A 21,889-nucleotide genomic window follows, 5' to 3' on the forward strand; every position below is an offset into this window, starting at 1 on the left:
CCTGGAGATGCGACACAGGGGAGGGCCAAGGATCGGGCCACGACCTTGGAGACGGGGCAGGGACACAGGGGAGGGCCAAGGACCGGGCCACCAGCCTGGAGATGGGACAGGGACACAGGGGAGGGCCAAGGACTAGGCCACCAGCCTGGAGACGGGGCAGGGACACAGGGGAGGGCCAAGGACCGGGCCACAACCTTGGAGACGGGACAGGGACACAGGGGAGGGCCAAGGACGGGGCCGCGACCTTGGAGAAGGGACACAGGGGAGGCCAAGGATCAGGCCACGACCTTGGAGATGGGGCAGGGACATAGGGGAGGGCCAAGGACCGGGCCACCAGCCTGGAGACGGGACAGGGACACAGGGGAGGGCCAAGGGCCGGGCCACGACCTTGGAGATGGGGCAGGGACACAGGGGAGCACCAAGGACCGGGCCACGACCTTGGAGACGGGGCAGGGACACAGGGGAGGGCCAAGGACCGGGCCACGACCTTGGAGACGGGACAAAGGGGAGGCCAAGGACTAGGCCACGACCTTGGAGACGGGGCAGGGACACAGGGGAGGGCCAAGGGCCGGGCCACGACCTTGGAGATGGGGCAGGGACACAGGGGAGCACCAAGGACCGGGCCACGACCTTGGAGACGGGGCAGGGACACAGGGGAGGGCCAAGGACCGGGCCACGACCTTGGAGACGGGACAAAGGGGAGGCCAAGGACTAGGCCACGACCTTGGAGACGGGGCAGGGACACAGGGGAGGGCCAAGGACCGGGCCACGACCTTGGAGACAGGGCAGGGACACAGGGGAGGGCCAAGGACCAGGCCACCAGCCTGGAGACGGGACACAGGGGAGGGCCAAGGACCGGGCCACCACCTTGGAGATAGTGCAGGGACACAGGGTAGGGTGAACGACGGGGCCACCAGCCTGGAGATTGGACACAGGGGAGGGCCAAGGACTGGGCCACCAGCCTGGAGACGGGGCAGGGACACAGGGGAGGGACAAGGACCGGGCCACCAGCCTGGAGATGGGGCAGGGACACAGGGGAGGGCCAAGGACCGGGCCATGACCTTGGAGACAGGGCAGGGACACAGGGGAGGGCCAAGGACCAGGCCACCAGCCTGGAGACGGGACACAGGGGAGGGCCAAGGACCGGGCCACCACCTTGGAGATAGGGCAGGGACACAGGGTAGGGTGAACGACCGGGCCACCAGCCTGGAGATTGGACACAGGGGAGGGCCAAGGACTGGGCCACCAGCCTGGAGACGGGGCAGGGACACAGGGGAGCACCAAGGACCGGGCCACCAGCCTGGAGATGGGGCAGGGACACAGGGGAGGGAAAAGGACCGGGCCAACAGCCTGGAGACGGGACAGGGACACAGGGGAGGGCCAAGGACCGGGCCACGACCTTTGAGACGAAACAGGGACACAGGGGAGGGCCAAGGACCGGGCCACGACATTGGAGAAGGGACACAGGGGAGGCCAAGGATCAGGCCACGACCTTCGAGATGGGGAGGGACACAGGGGAGGGCCAAGGACCGGGCCACCAGCCTGGAGACGGGACAGGGACACATGGGGGGGCCAAGGGCCGGGCCACGACCTTGGAGACGGGGCAGGGACACAGGGGAGGGCCAAGGACCGGGCCACCAGCCTGGAGACGGGACACAGGGGAGGGCCAAGGACCGGGCCACGACCTTGGAGACGGGACAAAGGGGAGGCCAAGGACTAGGCCACGACCTTGGAGACGGGGCAGGGACACAGGGGAGGGCCAAGGACCGGGCCACGACCTTGGAGACGGGGCAGGGACACAGGGGAGGGCCAAGGACTGGGCCATGACCTTGGAGACAGGGCAGGGACACAAGGGAGGGCCAAGGACCGGGCCACCAGCCTGGAGAGGGGACACAGGGGAGGGCCAAGGACCGGGCCACCACCTTGGAGATAGGGCAGGGACACAGGTTAGGGCGAACAACCGGGCCACCAGCCTGGAGATTGGACACAGGGGAGGGCCAAGGACTGGGCCACCAGCCTGGAGACGGGGCAGGGACACAGGGGAGCACCAAGGACCGGGCCACCAGCCTGGAGATGGGACACAGGGGAGGGCCAAGGACCGGGCCACCAGCCTGGAGATGGGGCAGGGACACAGGGGAGGGCCAAGGACTGGGCCAACAGCCTGGAGACGGGACACAGGGGAGGGCCAAGGACAGGGCTACGACCTTGGAGACAGGACACAGGGGAGGCCAAGGATCAGGCCACGACCTTGGAGACGGGGCAGGGACACAGGGGAGGGCCAAGGACCAGGCTACCAGCCTGGAGATACAACACAGGGGAGGGCCAAGGACCGGGCCACGAGCTTGGAGACGGGGCAGGGACACAGGGGAGGGCCAAGGACTAGGCCACCAGCCTGGAGACGGGGCAGGGACACAGGGGAGGGCCAAGGACTGGGCCACGACCTTCGAGACGGGGCAGGGACACAAGGGAGGGCCAAGGACTGGGCCATGACCTTGGAGACAGGGCAGGGACACAGGGGAGGGCCAAGGACCGGGCCACCAGTCTGGAGATTGGACACAGGGGAGGGCCAAGGACTGGGCCACCAGCCTGGAGACGGGGCAGGGACACAGGGGAGCACCAAGGACCGGGCCACCAGCCTGGAGATGGGACACAGGGGAGGGCCAAGGACTAGGCCACCAGCCTGGAGACGGGGCAGGGACACAGGGGAGGGCCAAGGACCGGGCCACGACCTTGGAGACGGGGCAGGGACACAGGGGAGGGCCAAGGACCGGGCCACCACCTTGGAGAAGGGACACAGGGGAGGCCAAGGATCAGGCCACGACCTTGGAGATGGGGCAGGGACATAGGGGAGGGCCAAGGAATGGGCCACAACCTTGGAGATGGGGCAGGGACACAGGGGAGGGCCAAGGGCCGGGCCACGACCTTGGAGATGGGGCAGGGACACAGGGGAGCACCAAGGACCGGGCCACCAGCCTGGAGACTGGGCAGGGACACAGGGGAGGGCCAAGGACCGGGCCACGACCTTGGAGACGGGACAAAGGGGAGGTCAAGGACTAGGCCACGACCTTGGAGACGGGGCAGGGACACAGGGGAGGGCCAAGGACCGGGCCACGACCTTGGAGACAGGACACAGGGGAGGGCCAAGGATCAGGCCACGACCTTGGAGACGGGGCAGGGACACAGGGGAGGGCCAAGGACCGGGCTACCAGCCTGGAGATACGACACAGGGGAGGGCCAAGGACTGGGCCACCAGCCTGGAGATGGGGCAGGGACACAGGGGAGGGCCAAGGACCGGGCCACCAGCCTGGAGACGGGACAGGGACACAGGGGAGGGCCAAGGGCCGGGCCACGACCTTGGAGACGGGGCAGGGACACAGGGGAGGGCCAAGGACCGGGCCACCAGCCTGGAGATGGGACACAGGGGAGGGCCAAGGACCGGGCCACAGCATTGGAGACGGGACAAAGGGGAGGCCAAGGACTAGGCCACGACCTTGGAGACGGGGCAGGGACACAGGGGAGGGTCAAGGACCGGGCCACGACCTTGGAGATGGGGCAGGGACACAGGGGAGCACCAAGGACCGGGCCACAACCTTGGAGACGGGGCAGGGACACAGGGGAGGGCCAAGGACCGGGTCACCAGCCTGGAGACAGGGCACAGGGGAGGGCCAAGGACCGGGCCACCACCTTGGAGATAGGGCAGGGACACAGGGGAGGGCCAAGGACCGGGCCACCAGTCTGGAGATTGGACACAGGGGAGGGCCAAGGACTGGGCCACCAGCCTGGAGATGGGGCAGGGACACAGGGGAGGGCCAAGGACCGGGCCACCAGCCTGGAGATGGGACACAGGGGAGGGCCAAGGACCGGGCCACCAGCCTGGAGATGGGGCAGGGACACAGGGGAGGGCCAAGGACCGGGCCACCAGCCTGGAGACGGGACACAGGGGAGGGCCAAGGACAGGGCTACGACCTTGGAGACAGGACACAGGGGAGGCCAAGGATCAGGCCACGACCTTGGAGACGGGGCAGGGACACAGGGGAGGGCCAAGGACCGGGCCACCAGCCTGGAGATGCGACACAGGGGAGGGCCAAGGATCGGGCCACGACCTTGGAGACGGGGCAGGGACACAGGGGAGGGCCAAGGACCGGGCCACCAGCCTGGAGATGGGACAGGGACACAGGGGAGGGCCAAGGACTAGGCCACCAGCCTGGAGACGGGGCAGGGACACAGGGGAGGGCCAAGGACCGGGCCACAACCTTGGAGACGGGACAGGGACACAGGGGAGGGCCAAGGACGGGGCCGCGACCTTGGAGAAGGGACACAGGGGAGGCCAAGGATCAGGCCACGACCTTGGAGATGGGGCAGGGACATAGGGGAGGGCCAAGGACCGGGCCACCAGCCTGGAGACGGGACAGGGACACAGGGGAGGGCCAAGGGCCGGGCCACGACCTTGGAGATGGGGCAGGGACACAGGGGAGCACCAAGGACCGGGCCACGACCTTGGAGACGGGGCAGGGACACAGGGGAGGGCCAAGGACCGGGCCACGACCTTGGAGACGGGACAAAGGGGAGGCCAAGGACTAGGCCACGACCTTGGAGACGGGGCAGGGACACAGGGGAGGGCCAAGGACCGGGCCACGACCTTGGAGACAGGGCAGGGACACAGGGGAGGGCCAAGGACCAGGCCACCAGCCTGGAGACGGGACACAGGGGAGGGCCAAGGACCGGGCCACCACCTTGGAGATAGTGCAGGGACACAGGGTAGGGTGAACGACGGGGCCACCAGCCTGGAGATTGGACACAGGGGAGGGCCAAGGACTGGGCCACCAGCCTGGAGACGGGGCAGGGACACAGGGGAGGGACAAGGACCGGGCCACCAGCCTGGAGATGGGGCAGGGACACAGGGGAGGGCCAAGGACCGGGCCATGACCTTGGAGACAGGGCAGGGACACAGGGGAGGGCCAAGGACCAGGCCACCAGCCTGGAGACGGGACACAGGGGAGGGCCAAGGACCGGGCCACCACCTTGGAGATAGGGCAGGGACACAGGGTAGGGTGAACGACCGGGCCACCAGCCTGGAGATTGGACACAGGGGAGGGCCAAGGACTGGGCCACCAGCCTGGAGACGGGGCAGGGACACAGGGGAGCACCAAGGACCGGGCCACCAGCCTGGAGATGGGGCAGGGACACAGGGGAGGGAAAAGGACCGGGCCAACAGCCTGGAGACGGGACAGGGACACAGGGGAGGGCCAAGGACCGGGCCACGACCTTTGAGACGAAACAGGGACACAGGGGAGGGCCAAGGACCGGGCCACGACATTGGAGAAGGGACACAGGGGAGGCCAAGGATCAGGCCACGACCTTGGAGATGGGGAGGGACACAGGGGAGGGCCAAGGACCGGGCCACCAGCCTGGAGACGGGACAGGGACACATGGGGGGGCCAAGGGCCGGGCCACGACCTTGGAGACGGGGCAGGGACACAGGGGAGGGCCAAGGACCGGGCCACCAGCCTGGAGACGGGACACAGGGGAGGGCCAAGGACCGGGCCACGACCTTGGAGACGGGACAAAGGGGAGGCCAAGGACTAGGCCACGACCTTGGAGACGGGGCAGGGACACAGGGGAGGGCCAAGGACCGGGCCACGACCTTGGAGACGGGGCAGGGACACAGGGGAGGGCCAAGGACTGGGCCATGACCTTGGAGACAGGGCAGGGACACAAGGGAGGGCCAAGGACCGGGCCACCAGCCTGGAGAGGGGACACAGGGGAGGGCCAAGGACCGGGCCACCACCTTGGAGATAGGGCAGGGACACAGGTTAGGGCGAACAACCGGGCCACCAGCCTGGAGATTGGACACAGGGGAGGGCCAAGGACTGGGCCACCAGCCTGGAGACGGGGCAGGGACACAGGGGAGCACCAAGGACCGGGCCACCAGCCTGGAGATGGGACACAGGGGAGGGCCAAGGACCGGGCCACCAGCCTGGAGATGGGGCAGGGACACAGGGGAGGGCCAAGGACTGGGCCAACAGCCTGGAGACGGGACACAGGGGAGGGCCAAGGACAGGGCTACGACCTTGGAGACAGGACACAGGGGAGGCCAAGGATCAGGCCACGACCTTGGAGACGGGGCAGGGACACAGGGGAGGGCCAAGGACCAGGCTACCAGCCTGGAGATACAACACAGGGGAGGGCCAAGGACCGGGCCACGAGCTTGGAGACGGGGCAGGGACACAGGGGACGGCCAAGGACTAGGCCACCAGCCTGGAGACGGGACAGGGACACAGGGGAGGGCCAAGGACCGGGCCACGACCTTGGAGACGGGGCAGGGACACAGGGGAGGGCCAAGGACAGGGCCACCAGTCTGGAGATGGGGCAGGGACACAGGGGAGGGCCAAGGATCGGGCCACAACCTTGGAGACCGGGCAGGGACACAGGGGAGGGCCAAGGACTGGGCCACAAGCGTGGAGATGGGACAGGGACACAGGGGAGCGCCAAGGATCGGACCACCAGCCTGTAGATGGGACATAGGGGAGGGCCAAGGACCGGGCCACCAGCCTGGAGATCGGGCGGGGAAACAGGGGAGGGCCAAGGACCGGGCCACCAGCCTGGAGACGGGACACATGGGAGGGCCAAGGACAGGGCTAGGACCTTGGAGACCGGACACATGGGAGGCCAAGGATTGGGCCCCAACCTTGGAGACGGGGCAGGGACACAGGGGAGGGCCAAGGACAGGGCCACGACCTTTGAGACCGGACACAGGGGAGGCCAAGGACCGGGCCACGACCTTGGAGATGGGGCAGGGACACAGGGGAGGGCCAAGGACCGGGCCACCAGCCTGGAGATGGGGCAGGGACACAGGGGAGGGCCAAGGACTAGGCCACCAGCCTGGAGACGGGACAGGGACACAGGGGAGGGCCAAGGACCGGGCCACGACCTTTGAGACGAGACAGGGACACAGGGGAGGGCCAAGGACCGGGCCACGACCTTGGAGACGGGACACAGAGGAGGCCAAGGATCAGGCCACGGCCTTGGAGATGGGGCAGGGACATAGGGGAGGGCCAAGGACCGGGCCACCAGCCTGGAGACGGGACAGAGACACAGGGGAGGGCCAAGGGCCGGGCCACGACCTTGGAGACGGGGCAGGGACACAGGGGAGGGCCAAGGACTGGGCCACCAGCCTGGAGACGGGACAGGGACACAGGGGAGGGCCAAGGACCGGGCCACGACCTTGGAGACGGGACACAGAGGAGGCCAAGGATCAGGCCACGACCTTGGAGATGGGGCAGGGACATAGGGGAGGGCCAAGGACCGGGCCACCAGCCTGGAGACGGGACAGAGACACAGGGGAGGGCCAAGGGCCGGGCCACGACCTTGGAGACGGGGCAGGGACACAGGGGAGGGCCAAGGACCGGGCCACCAGCCTGGAGACGGGACACAGGGGAGGGCCAAGGACCGGGCCACGACCTTGGAGACGGGACAAAGGGGAGGCCCAGGACTAGGCCACGACCTTGGAGACGGGGCAGGGACACAGGGGAGGGCCAAGGACCGGGCCACGACCTTGGAGACGGGGCAGTGACACAGGGGAGGGCCAAGGACCGGGCCACAACCTTGGAGACGGGGCAGGGACACAGGGGAGGGCCAAGGACCGGGCCACCAGCCTGGAGACGGGACACAGGGGAGGGCCAAGGACCGGGCCACCACCTTGGAGATAGGGCAGGGACACAGGGTAGGGCGAACGACCGGGCCACCAGTCTGGAGATTGGACACAGGGGAGGGCCAAGGACTGGGCCACCAGCCTGGAGACGGGGCAGGGACACAGGGGAGGGACAAGGACCGGGCCACCAGCCTGGAGATGCGACACAGGGGAGGGCCAAGGACCGGGCCACCAGTCAGGAGATGGGGCAGGGACACAGGGGAGGGCCAAGGACCGGGCCACCAGCCTGGAGACGGGACAGGGACACAGGGGAGGGCCAAGGACTAGGCCACCAGCCTGGAGACGGGACACAGGGGAGGGCCAAGGACTGGGCCACCAGCCTGGAGACGGGGCAGGGACACAGGGGAGCACCAAGGACCGGGCCACCAGCCTGGAGATGGGGCAGGGACACAGGGGAGGGCCAAGGACCGGGCCACCAGCCTGGAGATTGGGCAGGGACACAGGGGAGGGCCAAGGACCGGGCCACCAGCCTGGAGACGGGACAGGGACACAGGGGAGTGCCAAGGACTGGGCCACGACCTTGGAGACGGGACAGGGACACAGGGGAGGGCCAAGGACCGGGCCACCAGCCTGGAGATGGGGCAGGGACACAGGGGAGGGCCAAGGACTAGGCCACCAGCCTGGAGACGGGACAGGGACACAGGGGAGGGCCAAGGACCGGGCCACGACCTTTGAGACGAGACAGGGACACAGGGGAGGGCCAAGGACCGGGCCACGACCTTGGAGAAGGGACACAGGGGAGGCCAAGGATCAGGCCACGACCTTGGAGATGGGGAGGGACACAGGGGAGGGCCAAGGACCGGGCCACCAGCCTGGAGACGGGACAGGGACACATGGGGGGGCCAAGGGCCGGGCCACGACCTTGGAGACGGGGCAGGGACACAGGGAAGGGCCAAGGACCGGGCCACCAGCCTGGAGACGGGACACAGGGGAGGGCCAAGGACCGGGCCACGACCTTGGAGACGGGACAAAGGGGAGGCCAAGGACTAGGCCACGACCTTGGAGACGGGGCAGGGACACAGGGGAGGGCCAAGGACCGGGCCACGACCTTGGAGACGGGGCAGGGACACAGGGGAGGGCCAAGGACTGGGCCATGACCTTGGAGACAGGGCAGGGACACAGGGGAGGGCCAAGGACCGGGCCACCAGCCTGGAGAGGGGACACAGGGGAGGGCCAAGGACCGGGCCACCACCTTGGAGATAGGGCAGGGACACAGGGTAGGGCGAACAACCGGGCCACCAGCCTGGAGATTGGACACAGGGGAGGGCCAAGGACTGGGCCACCAGCCTGGAGACGGGGCAGGGACACAGGGGAGCACCAAGGACCGGGCCACCAGCCTGGAGATGGGACACAGGGGAGGGCCAAGGACCGGGCCACCAGCCTGGAGATGGGGCAGGGACACAGGGGAGGGCCAAGGACTGGGCCAACAGCCTGGAGACGGGACACAGGGGAGGGCCAAGGACAGGGCTACGACCTTGGAGACAGGACACAGGGGAGGCCAAGGATCAGGCCACGACCTTGGAGACGGGGCAGGGACACAGGGGAGGGCCAAGGACCAGGCTACCAGCCTGGAGATACAACACAGGGGAGGGCCAAGGACCGGGCCACCAGCCTGGAGATGGGACAGGGACACAGGGGAGGGCCAAGGACTAGGCCACCAGCCTGGAGACGGGACAGGGACACAGGGGAGGGCCAAGGACCGGGCCACGACCTTGGAGACGGGACACAGAGGAGGCCAAGGATCAGGCCACGGCCTTGGAGATGGGGCAGGGACATAGGGGAGGGCCAAGGACCGGGCCACCAGCCTGGAGACGGGACAGAGACACAGGGGAGGGCCAAGGGCCGGGCCACGACCTTGGAGACGGGGCAGGGACACAGGGGAGGGCCAAGGACTGGGCCACCAGCCTGGAGACGGGACAGGGACACAGGGGAGGGCCAAGGACCGGGCCACGACCTTGGAGACGGGACACAGAGGAGGCCAAGGATCAGGCCACGACCTTGGAGATGGGGCAGGGACATAGGGGAGGGCCAAGGACCGGGCCACCAGCCTGGAGACGGGACAGAGACACAGGGGAGGGCCAAGGGCCGGGCCACGACCTTGGAGACGGGGCAGGGACACAGGGGAGGGCCAAGGACCGGGCCACCAGCCTGGAGACGGGACACAGGGGAGGGCCAAGGACCGGGCCACGACCTTGGAGACGGGACAAAGGGGAGGCCCAGGACTAGGCCACGACCTTGGAGACGGGGCAGGGACACAGGGGAGGGCCAAGGACCGGGCCACGACCTTGGAGACGGGGCAGTGACACAGGGGAGGGCCAAGGACCGGGCCACAACCTTGGAGACGGGGCAGGGACACAGGGGAGGGCCAAGGACCGGGCCACCAGCCTGGAGACGGGACACAGGGGAGGGCCAAGGACCGGGCCACCACCTTGGAGATAGGGCAGGGACACAGGGTAGGGCGAACGACCGGGCCACCAGTCTGGAGATTGGACACAGGGGAGGGCCAAGGACTGGGCCACCAGCCTGGAGACGGGGCAGGGACACAGGGGAGGGACAAGGACCGGGCCACCAGCCTGGAGATGCGACACAGGGGAGGGCCAAGGACCGGGCCACCAGTCAGGAGATGGGGCAGGGACACAGGGGAGGGCCAAGGACCGGGCCACCAGCCTGGAGACGGGACAGGGACACAGGGGAGGGCCAAGGACTAGGCCACCAGCCTGGAGACGGGACACAGGGGAGGGCCAAGGACTGGGCCACCAGCATGGAGACGGGGCAGGGACACAGGGGAGCACCAAGGACCGGGCCACCAGCCTGGAGATGGGGCAGGGACACAGGGGAGGGCCAAGGACCGGGCCACCAGCCTGGAGATTGGGCAGGGACACAGGGGAGGGCCAAGGACCGGGCCACCAGCCTGGAGACGGGACAGGGACACAGGGGAGTGCCAAGGACTGGGCCACGACCTTGGAGACGGGACAGGGACACAGGGGAGGGCCAAGGACCGGGCCACGACCTTGGAGATGGGACACAGGGGAGGGCCAAGGACCGGGCCACAGCATTGGAGATTGGGCAGGGACACAGGGGAGGGCCAAGGACTAGGCCACCAGCCTGGAGACGGGGCAGGGACACAGGGGAGGGCCAAGGACCGGGCCACCAGCCTGGAGATGCGACACAGGGGAGGGCCAAGGACCGGGCCACCAGCCTGGAGATGGGGCAGGGACACAGGGGAGGGCCAAGGACCGGGCCACCAGCCTGGAGATGGGACAGGGACACAGGGGAGGGCCAAGGACTAGGTCACCAGCCTGGAGACGGGACACAGGGGAGGGCCAAGGACCGGGCCACAACCTTGGAGACGGGATACAGGGGAGGCCAAGGACTAGGCCACGACCTTGGAGACGGGGCAGGGACACAGGGGAGGGCCAAGGACCGGGCCACGACCTTGGAGACGGGGCAGGGACACAGGGGAGGGCCAAGGACAGGGCTACGACCTTGGAGACAGGACACAGGGGAGGCCAAGGATCAGGCCACGACCTTGGAGACGGGGCAGGGACACAGGGGAGGGCCAAGGACCGGGCCACCAGCCTGGAGATGCGACAGAGGGGAGGGCCAAGGACCGGGCCACGACCTTGGAGACGGGGAAGGGACACAGGGGAGGGCCAAGGACCGGGCCACCAGCCTGCAGATGGGACAGGGACACAGGGGAGGGCCAAGGACTAGGCCACCAGCCTGGAGACGGGGCAGGGACACAGGGGAGGGCCAAGGACCGGGCCACGACCTTGGAGATGGGGCAGGGACACAGGGGAGGGCCAAGGACCGGGCCACGACCTTGGAGAAGGGACACAGGGGAGGCCAAGGATCAGGCCACGACCTTGGAGATGGGGCAGGGACATAGGGGAGGGCCAAGGACTGGGCCACCAGCCTGGAGACGGGGCAGGGACACAGGGGAGGGCCAAGGACCGGGCCAACAGCCTGGAGACGGGACAGGGACACAGGGGAGCGCCAAGGACCGGGCCACGACCTTGGAGATGGGACACAGGGGAGGGCCAAGGACCGGGCCACAGCATTGGAGATTGGGCAGGGACACAGGGGAGGGCCAAGGACTAGGCCACCAGCCTGGAGACGGGGCAGGGACACAGGGGAGGGCCAAGGACCGGGCCACAACCTTGGAGACGGGGCAGGGACACAGGGGAGGGCCAAGGACAGGGCTACGACCTTTGAGAACGGACACAGGGGAGGCCAAGGATCAGGCCACGACCTTGGAGATGGGGCAGGGACACAGGGGAGGGCCAAGGACCGGGCCACGACCTTGGAGACGGGGCAGGGACACAGGGGAGGGCCAAGGACCGGGCCACCAGCCTGGAGATTGGACACAGGGGAGGGCCAAGGACCGGGCCACAACCTTGGAGACGGGGCAGGGACACAGGGGAGGGCCAAGGACTGGGCCACGACCTTCGAGACGGGGCAGGGACACAAGGGAGGGCCAAGGACTGGGCCATGACCTTGGAGACAGGGCAGGGACACAGGGGAGGGCCAAGGACCGGGCCACCAGTCTGGAGATTGGACACAGGGGAGGGCCAAGGACTGGGCCACCAGCCTGGAGACGGGGCAGGGACACAGGGGAGCACCAAGGACCGGGCCACCAGCCTGGAGATGGGACACAGGGGAGGGCCAAGGACTAGGCCACCAGCCTGGAGACGGGGCAGGGACACAGGGGAGGGCCAAGGACCGGGCCACGACCTTGGAGACGGGGCAGGGACACAGGGGAGGGCCAAGGACCGGGCCACCACCTTGGAGAAGGGACACAGGGGAGGCCAAGGATCAGGCCACGACCTTGGAGATGGGGCAGGGACATAGGGGAGGGCCAAGGACCGGGCCACCAGCCTGGAGACGGGACAGGGACACAGGGGAGGGCCAAGGGCCGGGCCACGACCTTGGAGATGGGGCAGGGACACAGGGGAGCACCAAGGACCGGGCCACCAGCCTGGAGACTGGGCAGGGACACAGGGGAGGGCCAAGGACCGGGCCACGACCTTGGAGACGGGACAAAGGGGAGGTCAAGGACTAGGCCACGACCTTGGAGACGGGGCAGGGACACAGGGGAGGGCCAAGGACCGGGCCACGACCTTGGAGACAGGACACAGGGGAGGGCCAAGGATCAGGCCACGACTTTTGAGACGGGGCAGGGACACAGGGGAGGGCCAAGGACCGGGCTACCAGCCTGGAGATACGACACAGGGGAGGGCCAAGGACCGGGCCACCAGCCTGGAGATGGGGCAGGGACACAGGGGAGGGCCAAGGACTAGGCCACCAGCCTGGAGACGGGACAGGGACACAGGGGAGGGCCAAGGGCCGGGCCACGACCTTGGAGACGGGGCAGGGACACAGGGGAGGGCCAAGGACCGGGCCACCAGCCTGGAGATGGGACACAGGGGAGGGCCAAGGACCGGGCCACAGCATTGGAGACGGGACAAAGGGGAGGCCAAGGACTAGGCCACGACCTTGGAGACGGGGCAGGGACACAGGGGAGGGCCAAGGACCGGGCCACGACCTTGGAGATGGGGCAGGGACACAGGGGAGCACCAAGGACCGGGCCACAACCTTGGAGACGGGGCAGGGACACAGGGGAGGGCCAAGGACCGGACCACCAGCCTGGAGACAGGGCACAGGGGAGGGCCAAGGACCGGGCCACCACCTTGGAGATAGGGCAGGGACACAGGGGAGGGCCAAGGACCGGGCCACCAGCCTGGAGATTGGACACAGGGGAGGGCCAAGGACTGGGCCACCAGCCTGGAAATGGGGCAGGGACACAGGGGAGGGCCAAGGACCGGGCCACCAGCCTGGAAATGGGACACAGGGGAGGGCCAAGGACCGGGCCACCAGCCTGGAGATGGGGCAGGGACACAGGGGAGGGCCAAGGACCGGGCCACCAGCCTGGAGACGGGACACAGGGGAGGGCCAAGGACAGGGCTACGACCTTGGAGACAGGACACAGGGGAGGCCAAGGATCAGGCCACGACCTTGGAGACGGGGCAGGGACACAGGGGAGGGCCAAGGACCGGGCCACCAGCCTGGAGATGCGACACAGGGGAGGGCCAAGGATCGGGCCACGACCTTGGAGACGGGGCAGGGACACAGGGGAGGGCCAAGGACCGGGCCACCAGCCTGGAGATGGGACAGGGACACAGGGGAGGGCCAAGGACTAGGCCACCAGCCTGGAGACGGGGCAGGGACACAGGGGAGGGCCAAGGACCGGGCCACAACCTTGGAGACGGGACAGGGACACAGGGGAGGGCCAAGGACGGGGCCGCGACCTTGGAGAAGGGACACAGGGGAGGCCAAGGATCAGGCCACGACCTTGGAGATGGGGCAGGGACATAGGGGAGGGCCAAGGACCGGGCCACCAGCCTGGAGACGGGACAGGGACACAGGGGAGGGCCAAGGGCCGGGCCACGACCTTGGAGACGGGGCAGGGACACAGGGGAGGGCCAAGGACCGGGCCACGACCTTGGAGACGGGACAAAGGGGAGGCCAAGGACTAGGCCACGACCTTGGAGACGGGGCAGGGACACAGGGTAGGGTGAACGACGGGGCCACCAGCCTGGAGATTGGACACAGGGGAGGGCCAAGGACTGGGCCACCAGCCTGGAGACGGGGCAGGGACACAGGGGAGCACCAAGGACCGGGCCACCAGCCTGGAGATGGGGCAGGGACACAGGGGAGGGCCAAGGACCGGGCCATGACCTTGGAGACAGGGCAGGGACACAGGGGAGGGCCAAGGACCAGGCCACCAGCCTGGAGACGGGACACAGGGGAGGGCCAAGGACCGGGCCACCAGCCTGGAGACGGGGAAGGGACACAGGGGAGGGCCAAGGACCGGACCACCAGCCTGGAGATTGGACACAGGGGAGGGCCAAGGACTGGGCCACCAGCCTGGAGACGGGGCAGGGACACAGGGGAGCACCAAGGACCGGGCCACCAGCCTGGAGATGGGGCAGGGACACAGGGGAGGAAAAAGGACCGGGCCAACAGCCTGGAGACGGGACACAGGGGAGGGCCAAGGACAGGGCTACGACCTTGGAGACAGGACACAGGGGAGGCCAAGGATCAGGCCACGACCTTCGAGACGGGGCAGGGACACAGGGGAGGGCCAAGGACTGGGCTACCAGCCTGGAGATTCGACACAGGGGAGGGCCAAGGACTGGGCCACCACCTTGGAGACGGGCAGGGACACAAGGTAGGGCCAAGGACAGGGCCACAACCTGGGAGACGGGGCAGGGACATAGGGGAGGGCCAAGGACCGGGCCACCAGCCTGGAGATGGGGCAGGGACACAGGGGAGGGCCAAGGCCCGGGCCACCAGCCTGGAGATCGGACACAGGGGAGGGCCAAGGACCGGGCCACCAGCCTGGAGACGGGGCAGGGACACAGGGGAGGGCCAAGGACCGGGCCACCAGACTAGAGACTGGACAGGGACACGGGAGGGCCAAGGACCGGGCTACGACCTTAGAGACCGGACACAAGGGAGGCCAAGGATCAGGCCACGACCTTGGAGACAGGGCAGGGACACAGGGGACAGCCAAGGACCGGGCCACCAGCCTGGAGATGGGACACAGGGGAGGCCAAGGACCGGGCCACCAGCCTGGAGACGGGGCAGGGACACAGGGGAGGGCCAAGGACCGGGCCACCGGACTAGAGACTGGACAGGGACACGGGAGGGCCAAGAACCGGGCTACGACCTTGGAGACCGGACACAAGGGAGGCCAAGAATCAGGCCACGACCTTGGAGACAGGGCAGGGACACAGGGGACAGCCAAGGACCGGGCCACCAGCCTGGAGATGGGACACAGGGGAGGGCCAAGGACTGGGCCACCAGCCTGGAGACGGGGCAGGGACACAGGGGAGGGCCAAGGACCGGGCCACAACCTTGGAGACGGGGCAGGGACACAGGGGAGGGCCAAGGACCGGGCCACGACCTTGGAGACAGGGCAGGGACACAGGGGAGGGCCAAGGACTGGGCCACCAGCCTGGAGATGGGGTAGGCACAAAGGGGAGTGCCAAGGACTAGGCCACCAGCCTGGAGACGGGACAGGGACACAGGGGAGGGCCAAGGACCGGGCCACGACCTTGGAGACGGGGCAGGGACACAGGGGAGGGCCAAGGACTGGGCCACGACCTTGGAGAAGGGACACAGGGGAGGCCAAGGATAGGGCCAAGACCTTGGAGATAGGGCAGGGACAAAGGGGAGGGCCAAGGACCAGGCCACGACCTTGGAGACAGGGCAGAGACACAGGGGAGGGCCAAGGACCGGGCCACCAGCCTGGAGCTGGGACACAGGGGAGGGCCAAGGACCGGGCCACCAGCCTGGAGATCGGGCAGGGACACAGGGGAGGGCCAAGGACCGGGCCACTACCTTTGAGACGGGGCAGGGACACAGGGGAGGGCCAAGGACCGGGCCACGACCTTGGAGACGGGACAAAGGGGAGGGCCAAGGACCGGGCCACCACCTTGGAGATGGGGCAGGGACACAGGAGAGGGCCAAGGACCGGGCCACCAGCCTGGAGATGGGGCAGGGACATAGCGGAGGGCCAAGGACCGGGCCACCAGCCTGGAGATGGGGCAGGGACACAGGGGAGGGCCAAGGACCGGGCCACCAGCCTGGAGACGGGACACAGGGGAGGGCCAAGAACTGGGCCACAACCTTGGAGACGGGACACAGGGGAGGCCAAGGACTAGGCCACCAGCCTGGAGACGGGGCAGGGACACAGGGGAGGGCCAAGGACCGGGCCACCAGCCTGGAGACGGGGCAGGGACACAGGGGAGCACCAAGGACCGGGCCACCAGCCTGGAGACGGGACACAGGGGAGGGCCAAGGACCGGGCCACCACCTTGGAGACGGGACAGGGACACAGAGGAGGGCCTAGCACTGGGCCACCAACCTGGAGACGAGGCAGGGACACAGGGGAGGGCCAAGGACCGGGCTACCACCTTGGAGACGGGGCAGGGACACAGGGGAGGGCCAACGACCGGGCCACCAGCCTGGAGATGCGACACAGGGGAGGGCCAAGGACCGGGCCATGATTTTGGAGACGGGGCAGGGACACAGGGGAGGGCCAAGGACCGGGCCACCAGGCTGGAGATGGGACAGGGACACAGGGGAGGGCCAAGGACTAGGCCACCAGCCTGGAGACGGGACAGGGACACAGGGGAGGGCCAAGGACCGGACCACGACCTTGGAGACGGGGCAGGGACACAGGGGAGGGCCAAGGACAGGGCCACGACCTTTGAGACCGGACACAGGGGAGGCCAAGGACCGGGCCACGACCTTGGAGATGGGGCAGGGACACAGGGGAGGGCCAAGGACCGGGCCACCAGCCTGGAGATGGGGCAGGGACACAGGGGAGGGCCAAGGACTAGGCCACCAGCCTGGAGACGGGACAGGGACACAGGGGAGGGCCAAGGACCGGGCCACGACCTTGGAGACGAGACAGGGACACAGGGGAGGGCCAAGGACCGGGCCACGACCTTGGAGAAGGGACACAGGGGAGGCCAAGGATCAGGCCACGACCTTGGAGATGGGGAGGGACATAGGGGAGGGCCAAGGACCGGGCCACCAGCCTGGAGACGGGACAGGGACACATGGGGGGGCCAAGGGCCGGGCCACGACCTTGGAGACGGGGCAGGGACACAGGGGAGGGCCAAGGACCGGGCCACCAGCCTGGAGACGGGACACAGGGGAGGGCCAAGGACCGGGCCACGACCTTGGAGACGGGACAAAGGGGAGGCCAAGGACTAGGCCACGACCTTGGAGACGGGGCAGGGACACAGGGGAGGGCCAAGGACCGGGCCACGACCTTGGAGACGGGGCAGGGACACAGGGGAGGGCCAAGGACTGGGCCATGACCTTGGAGACAGGGCAGGGACACAGGGGAGGGCCAAGGACCGGGCCACCAGCCTGGAGACGGGACACAGGGGAGGGCCAAGGACCGGGCCACCACCTTGGAGATAGGGCAGGGAAACAGGGTAGGGCGAGCGACCGGGCCACCAGCCTGGAGATTGGACACAGGGGAGGGCCAAGGACTGGGCCACCAGCCTGGAGACGGGGCAGGGACACAGGGGAGCACCAAGGACCGGGCCACCAGCCTGGAGATGGGACACAGGGGAGGGCCAAGGACCGGGCCACCAGCCTGGAGATGGGGCAGGGACACAGGGGAGGGCCAAGGACCGGGCCAACAGCCTGGAGACGGGACACAGGGGAGGGCCAAGGACAGGGCTACGACCTTGGAGACAGGACACAGGGGAGGCCAAGGATCAGGCCACGACCTTGGAGACGGGGCAGGGACACAGGGGAGGGCCAAGGAACAGGCTACCAGCCTGGAGATACAACACAGGGGAGGGCCAAGGACCGGGCCACCAGCCTGGAGATGGGACAGGGACACAGGGGAGGGCCAAGGACTAGGCCACCAGCCTGGAGACGGGACAGGGACACAGGGGAGGGCCAAGGACCGGGCCACGACCTTTGAGACGAAACAGGGACACAGGGGAGGGCCAAGGACCGGGCCACGACCTTGGAGAAGGGACACAGGGGAGGCCAAGGATCAGGCCACGACCTTGGAGATGGGGTAGGGACATAGGGGAGGGCCAAGGACCGGGCCACCAGCCTGGAGATGGGACAGAGACACAGGGGAGGGCCAAGGGCCGGGCCACGACCTTGGAGACGGGGCAGGGACACAGGGGAGGGCCAAGGACCGGGCCACCAGCCTGGAGACGGGACACAGGGGAGGGCCAAGGACCGGGCCACCACCTTGGAGACGGGACAAAGGGGAGGCCCAGGACTAGGCCACGACCTTGGAGACGGGGCAGGGACACAGGGGAGGGCCAAGGACCGGGCCACGACCTTGGAGACGGGGCAGGGACACAGGGGAGGGCCAAGGACCGGGCCACAACCTTGGAGACGGGGCAGGGACACAGGGGAGGGCCAAGGACCGGGCCACCAGCCTGGAGACGGGACACAGGGGAGGGCCAAGGACCGGGCCACCAGCCTGGAGACGGGACACAGGGGAGGGCCAAGGACAGGGCTACGACCTTGGAGACAGGACACAGGGGAGGCCAAGGATCAGGCCACGACCTTGGAGACGGGGCAGGGACACAGGGGAGGGCCAAGGACCGGGCTACCAGCCTGGAGATGCGACACAGGGGAGGGCCAAGGACTGGGCCACCACCTTGGAGACGGGCAGGGACACAAGGCAGGGCCAAGGACAGGGCGACAACCTGGGAGACGGAGCAGGGACACAGGGGAGGGCCAAGGACCGGGCCACCAGCCTGGAGATTGGGCAGGGACACAGGGGAGAGCCAAGGACTAGGCCACCAGCCTGGAGACGGGACAGGGACACAGGGGAGGGCCAAGGACTGGGCCACGACCTTGGAGACGGGGCAGGGACACAGGGGAGGGCCAAGGACCGGGCCACGACCTTGGAGATGGGACACAGGGGAGGGCCAAGGACCGGGCCACAGCATTGGAGATTGGGCAGGGACACAGGGGAGGGCCAAGGACTAGGCCACCAGCCTGGAGACGGGGCAGGGACACAGGGGAGGGCCAAGGACCGGGCCACAACCTTGGAGACGGGGCAGGGACACAGGGGAGGGCCAAGGACAGGGCTACGACCTTTGAGAACGGACACAGGGGAGGCCAAGGATCAGGCCACGACGTTGGAGATGGGGCAGGGACACAGGGGAGGGCCAAGGACCGGGCCACGACCTTGGAGACGGGGCAGGGAAACAGGGGAGGGCCAAGGACTGGCCCATGACCTTGGAGACAGGGCAGGGACACAGGGGAGGGCCAAGGACCGGGCCACCAGCCTGGAGACGGGACACAGGGGAGGGCCAAGGACCGGGCCATGACCTTGGAGATGGGGCAGGGACACAGGGGAGGGCCAAGGACCGGGCCACCAGCCTGGAGACGGGACACAGGGGAGGGCCAAGGACCGGGCCACAACCTTGGAGACGGGGCAGGGACACAGGGGAGGGCCAAGGACCGGGCCACGACCTTCGAGACGGGGCAGGGACACAAGGGAGGGCCAAGGACTGGGCCATGACCTTGGAGACAGGGCAGGGACACAGGGGAGGGCCAAGGACCGGGCCACCAGCCTGGAGATGTGACACGGGAGGGCCAAGGACTGGGCCACCAGCCTGGAGACGGGGCAGGGACACAGGGGAGGGCCAAGGACCGGGCCACCAGCCTGCAGATGGGACACAGGGGAGGGCCAAGGACCGGGCCACCAGCCTGGAGATGGGACAGGGACACAGGGGAGGGCCAAGGACCGGGCCACGACCTTGGAGAAGGGACACAGGGGAGGCCAAGGATCAGGCCACGACCTTGGAGATGGGGAGGGACATAGGGGAGGGCCAAGGACTAGGCCACCAGCCTGGAGACGGGACAGGGACACAGGGGAGGGCCAAGGACCGGGCCACGACCTTTGAGACGAGACAGGGACACAGGGGAGGGCCAAGGACCGGGCCACGACCTTGGAGAAGGGACACAGGGGAGGCCAAGGATCAGGCCACGACCTTGGAGATGGGGAGGGACACAGGGGAGGGCCAAGGACCGGGCCACCAGCCTGGAGACGGGACAGGGACACATGGGGGGGCCAAGGGCCGGGCCACGACCTTGGAGACGGGGCAGGGACACAGGGGAGGGCCAAGGACCGGGCCACCAGCCTGGAGACGGGACACAGGGGAGGGCCAAGGACCGGGCCACGACCTTGGAGACGGGACAAAGGGGAGGCCAAGGACTAGGCCACGACCTTGGAGACGGGGCAGGGACACAGGGGAGGGCCAAGGACCGGGCCACGACCTTGGAGACGGGGCAGGGACACAGGGGAGGGCCAAGGACTGGGCCATGACCTTGGAAACAGGGCAGGGACACAGGGGAGGGCCAAGGACCGGGTCACCAGCCTGGTGAGGGGACACAGGGGAGGGCCAAGGACCGGGCCACCACCTTGGAGATAGGGCAGGGACACAGGGTAGGGCGAACAACCGGGCCACCAGCCTGGAGATGGGACACAGGGGAGGGCCAAGGACTGGGCCACCAGCCTGGAGACGGGGCAGGGACACAGGGGAGCACCAAGGACCGGGCCACCAGCCTGGAGATGGGACACAGGGGAGGGCCAACGACCGGGCCACCAGCCTGGACATGGGGCAGGGACACAGGGGAGGGCCAAGGACTGGGCCAACAGCCTGGAGACGGGACACAGGGGAGGGCCAAGGACAGGGCTACGACCTTGGAGACAGGACACAGGGGAGGCCAAGGATCAGGCCACGACCTTGGAGACGGGGCAGGGACACAGGGGAGGGCCAAGGACAGGGCTATGACCTTTGAGACCGGACACAGGGGAGGCCAAGGATCGGGCCACAACCTTGGAGATGGGGCAGGGACACAGGGGAGGGCCAAGGACTAGGCCACCAGCCTGGAGACGGGACAGGGACACAGGGGAGGGCCAAGGACCGGGCCACGACCTTGGAGACGGGGCAGGGACACAGGGGAGGGCCAAGGACCGGGCCACGACCTTGGAGAAGGGACACAGGGGAGGCCAAGGATCAGGCCACGACCTTGGAGATGGGGCAGGGACATAGGGGAGGGCCAAGGACCGGGCCACCAGCCTGGAGACGGGACAGAGACACAGGGGAGGGCCAAGGGCCGGGCCACGACCTTGGAGACGGGGCAGGGACACAGGGGAGGGCCAAGGACCGGGCCACCAGCCTGGAGACGGGACACAGGGGAGGGCCAAGAACTGGGCCACGACCTTGGAGACGGGACAAAGGGGAGGCCCAGGACTAGGCCACGACCTTGGAGACGGGGCAGGGACACAGGGGAGGGCCAAGGACAGGGCCACGACCTTGGAGACGGGGCAGGGACACAGGGGAGGGCCAAGGACCGGGCCACCAGCCTGGAGACGGGACACAGGGGAGGGCCAAGGACCGGGCCACCACCTTGGAGATAGGGCAGGGACACAGGGTAGGGCGAACGACCGGGCCACCAGTCTGGAGATTGGACACAGGGGAGGGCCAAGGACTGGGCCACCAGCCTGGAGACGGGGCAGGGACACAGGGGAGGGACAAGGACCGGGCCACCAGCCTGGAGATGGGACACAGGGGAGGGCCAAGGACCGGGCCACCAGCCTGGAGA

The sequence above is a fragment of the Struthio camelus genome, chromosome 5 (genome assembly GCF_040807025.1).
Source record: "Struthio camelus isolate bStrCam1 chromosome 5, bStrCam1.hap1, whole genome shotgun sequence".
NCBI lineage: Eukaryota > Metazoa > Chordata > Aves > Struthioniformes > Struthionidae > Struthio > Struthio camelus.